Source organism: Ascaphus truei, chromosome 5, assembly GCF_040206685.1.
Source record: "Ascaphus truei isolate aAscTru1 chromosome 5, aAscTru1.hap1, whole genome shotgun sequence".
In the NCBI taxonomy this organism is placed as follows: domain Eukaryota; kingdom Metazoa; phylum Chordata; class Amphibia; order Anura; family Ascaphidae; genus Ascaphus; species Ascaphus truei.
Genome location: NC_134487.1, coordinates 163,638,932 through 163,644,375, shown reverse-complemented (window position 1 = coordinate 163,644,375; position 5,444 = coordinate 163,638,932).

Here is a 5,444-nt window from a genome sequence, read left to right as displayed (position 1 = left end):
AAGTCGCTATCGTTTGAGTTCAGTAGCAATCTTATCTCTTTATGAAGAGATACGGGTAGATTTAGATTTTGTGACAGCCAGAGGTCGTGCAGTCCCTGGGCTTGTTAAAATGCTGTGCTCATTACATTATCTTGCTTCCGCGTCATTCCAGACAACTGTGGGCATAGTGGGTGGGGTCTTGCAATCTACATTCTCGCAGGCCTTTACCCAGTTTCTATGTGCACTGAATAGACGCGCTAGGAATTATATTAATTTTCCTACAGAGCACACAGAGCGGCTGGAAGTCAGGAATGGCTTTTATACCATAGCCGGGATACCATGTGTGATGGGTGCAATAGATTGCACACATGTTGCCTTGATCCCGCCTAGTCAGAGTGAGCATGCTTACCGCAATCGTAAGCACTACCATTCCCTGAATGTACAGGTGGTATGCGATGCCACGATGAAGATTATGCATGTGGTAGCCAAATTCCCTGGTTCCAGCCACGATTCCTCTATCCTGAGAAACTCATCAGTGTTCCATGCTTTTGAACAAGGCTATTTTGGACCTGGTTGGCTGGTGGGTGAGTACATATTATGATGTGTTCACAAACAACTCTTGTTTTTCTATGGAATGTTGTATGTAATAATGTTTACACCAATTGTTTCATATTTGTGCATGATGGATTATAGGTGACTCAGGATACAGAATTAGGCCGTGACTGTTGACCCCGGTGCCAAACCCTCAATCTGAAGCAGAGGACAGGTATAATGTTGCACATATATCTACAAGATCTGTCATCGAGAGGACATTTGGCCTGCTTAAAACAAGATTCCGGTGTTTATATCGAACTGGTGGGGCACTTCAATATAAGCCTGCTAAAGTGTCAGGTATTGTAATTGCTTGTTGCATTTTGCACAATCTGGCACTCCGCCATAATTTAGAAACCGATATAGGTCAGGGCTTGGAGGACGAGCATCCCGTACATTTAGCAGCTGACACTGAGCAAACAGCCTGTGGTGTGGAGACACGTCGTAATGTGATTAACACATATTTTTCATGTAAGCAACTACCTATATGTTCATAGTACTACATAGATGTATTAATTCATTGTAATGATAAATACATGTGTCCAAATACCATTCACTTAGGAAACAGATGAATATGGTTCTCCCACCTTTCTGTTCTCTGCTGTGTGGACAAATGCATGTGGCTCCGTTATGTCATTCATGAACAGGTTGTATTCTACTTCTTACCACTAAAAAGTTTGTGTGTATGTGAGGGAATAATGTGTACAAAATCTATCTTTTCTGTACATGCTATTTTTGGATATGCATAAACAATAAACCTACTATGTTGGTAGCCAATAACTAGTGCAATATGGTTACATACAAATGTTCCTTTGTAGTGTGACATGTGTGTCACAATGATGTGTAGCCTATTGTGTATTTCAGATCATATTTGATGTTTTCTATATTTTGTTTAATATCACATAGAAAAGTATCACTTCTTTGTGTTGCTTACCTTAATTAACATGTCATGACAATGATTTTTATTCATTGATGTTTTCTTTTTCAAGGTATATCTCTCCAAGGACTGCTCATGGTATGTATTTGAATTCACATCTGTAATAAGATGTGCAAACCTCGATACAGGTATAGTTAGAGGATGTTTAAAGAGAACGTAATGAACAAGTGGTGACAATAGAAATATGTCCTTTCTGTATTGTGTCCGTGCGTTTATCTACACTTTGTGGTTATTGTACAGTGTGTTTAAAAATCATTACCTACATTACATAACATGTCATTACTACAACGTAACAACATCCATTCATGCACATAAGCGATGTTAACACTCAATGCATGTTTGTATGAAATTACCCAAATGTGGTAAACATCATTAACATTGCAATGTATGTCATTATGTATTCTCTCACTTCATCTTCATGTTGATTAATACATTGTCACATGTGTATGTATAAGTGAAAGATGTGTGTTGATTTGACGTACATGTTGCATTTGTTAAAATGTTAACACCATTCCAAAGTATAGTTCTTTGGATTCACATTTTGTTCAGAATCATTCAACACAATGACAATGTTCCTAAGTAAATTTTTATTTCATTGACGTTACTTAATAATAATGATCATGATCCTTTATAACAAGCATGTCAAACTCAAAGGCTAACACGGGCCAAATAAACAAGGTTTAAGTTTATGTGGGCTGCAAAAAAACAAAAACTTAAATTTTCATAGAAACTTAGGTTTATTTCGAAAAGTACAGTATAAAAAAAAGAACGATAAAATTAATGTTTTTTTCCTGACACTTGGCATCTCCGATTCTCTCTCTCAATCTCTCTGACTGACTACCTCCCTCTCTCTGACTGACTCCCTCTCTCTCTCTGACTGACTCTCACTCTCTCTCTCTGACTGAATCTCACTCTCTGACTGACTCTCACTCTCTGATTGACTCTCACTCTCTCTCTCTGACTGACTCTCACTCTCTCTCTCTGACTGACTCTCTCTCACTCTCTCTGACTGACTCTCTCTCACTCTCTCTGACTGACTCTCTCTCACTCTCTGACTGACTACCTCCCTCTCTCTGACTGACTCTCACTCTCTCTCTCTCTCTGACTGAATCTCACTCTCTGACTGACTCTCACTCTCTGACTGACTCTCACTCTCTCTCTCTCTGACTGACTCTCACTCTCTTTCTCTGACTGACTCTCACTCTCTCTCTCTGACTGACTCTCTCTCACTCTCTCTGACTGACTCTCTGACTGACTCTCTCTCACTCTCTCTGACTGACTCTCTCTCACTCTCTCTGACTGACTCTCTCTCACTCTCTCTGACTGACTCTCTCTGACTGACTCTCTCTCACTCACTCTCCTACTGACTCTCTCCCACTCACTCTCTGACTGACTGACTCTCTCTCACTCTCTCTGACTGACTCTCTCTCACTCTCTCTGACTGACTCTCTCTCACTCTCTCTGACTGACTCTCTCTCACTCTCTCTGACTGACTCTCTCTCACTCTCTCTGACTGACTCTCTCTCTGACTCTCTCTCTCTCTCCCTGACTCTCTCTCTCTCCCTGACTCTCTCTTTCTCTGACTCTCTATCTCTCTCTGACTCTCTCTCTCTCTCTGGCAGACTTTCTCTCTCTCTGACAGACTCACTCTCTCTCTCTCTCTGACAGACTCACTCTCTCTCTGACTCTCTCTGACTTTCTCTCTGACTCTCTCTCTGACTCTCTCCCTCTCTCAGAGAGAGGGAGAGAGTCAGAGAGAGTGAGAGATTCAGACGCTCTCCCTCTGACTCTCTCCCTCTGACTATCTGACTCTTTGACTCTCTGACTCTCTGACTCTTTGACTCTCTGACACTCTCCCTCTCTCAGACACACTCTCCCTCTCCCAGACACACTCTCCCTCTCCCAGACACACTCTCCCTCTCCCAGACACACTCTCCCTCTCCCAGACAATCTCCCTCTCCCAGACACACTCTTTCTCTTCCAGACACACACACACACTCTCTCATACACACACTCTCACACACACACACTCTCACACACACTCTCACACGCACGCACACACTCTCTCTCTCACACAGACACACACACAGACACAGACACAGACACACAGACACACACACAGACACACACACATACACACACAGGCACACACAGACACACACACACTCAGACACACATACACACGGGGGAAATCGGAACGGAATTGGAGCGGGGGGGATCGGTGCAGGGGGGGATCGATGCAGGGGGGATCGGAGCAGGGGGGGGATCACAGCGGAATAGGAACGGGGGGGTCGGAACGGAATCGGAGCGGGGGGGAGCGGAATCGGAGCAGGAGGGCAAGGGGGAAGCAAACAGGCATGGAGCAGTGCTCACCTGACTTGCTGCATGCAGCAGGAAGAGGCGGGCCTGGCTTTGCAAGCTCAGATAGAGCTTGCTGCGGCCCAAAAAAAAATTCTGGCAGCGTGCCAACACTCGCCAGCCAATCAGGAGAGTGGGGAGGTTCCCCCCACCCCCATTGCAGAGAGCGTGCGTTGCCTGGCAGTGCTGGCACATCGTGATCTGGGCCGCAAAAATACTCGTTGTGGGCCGCATGCAGCCCGCGGGCCGCGAGTTTGACATGCTTGCTTTATAACAACTGTCAACATATGAACATAAATGAAGTATACATTTACATACGCACACATTTCATCAACATCATGTGTGTGTGTGTGTTCCTGTTTTTGAGTGATGCATGTATTTCTACCAGAAATAATATTAACCTACATAATAATGTTGTTTTTATCATCGGTGTCACTTAGCTATGTATGTGTTTAACGTTTAATAATAACCCTAAACTATAGTTAATCGTGTGAATGAAATGTACAAACAAATGTTCATGGTTTAATGATCTGTACATAACATTCATTATCTCATGCATGTTAGGTTAGCACTACAACTTAGGTGATAATATAACATTCACACGACTAAAAAGTTTCTATCACCTCCCTATTGTTATTGTGTACGTTCAGATACAATGTCTACGAGTTGTTATGTAGCATTTACATTCTTTGACAAGTCACACGTGAGATTATAATATATAGTAGATTAATGTGTTTGCTGAGTGATAATGTTGGTTGCATATATCACATGGCAATACATATAATGTTAGTAGAAAATAAAAAAATATCAATATAAGTTCTAACTTCAGTGCTTAGCAACATCATTATGATAATTAAGTGCATAGTAAATATTTGCACTATAGGATAACATTATGTAGTGATTGTTAATCTGTGCACCAATCATTGCAAGCATTGTTACATATTTATTATAATTGTTGTTCGCTAGTCATCACAATCATCTAATATAACGATTGGCCCATCTGAAATCATACATTGGTCCCATGTATTCATCTCGACATCTGTGAAATACAGAAAACACATGATGTTCAAAGATTGCACATTTATCTATGTTTCAGCATGACAACGCTTAACACATCTCTATATGATTGTGGATATTCACGCATAAGTAACGTATATGTTTAAACTGCAAGGATCAAAGTAAAGATATAGAACTATCTCATGTTTCAAATGCCGGTGTTCGCATTACTACTGATATGTTTGTTCCGGTGCCTGCATACATAATAATGTGCGCGCACAACGTCTGTTGCGCGCGCACGTCACGAATGTGTGGACTAAGTCTTAGCGCATGCGCCAAACGATGTGTACGCTGTGCGTTCAATACATGTCCCACCATGGTGCTGCTAGCAGTACACATATCATGGCTGAAAGTTATATGGAAGCAAAACAAATTCACTTCTACACACGTACATATCTAAACTTGGTAAACGGACGTGTGCCCACGGCCAAAATGGACGATCAGCCAATGAGCGAACAAAAAACGTGTGACGTCATGTGAAAGCAACATGAAATGCACGCAAACACCCCTCCCACTGAATGAA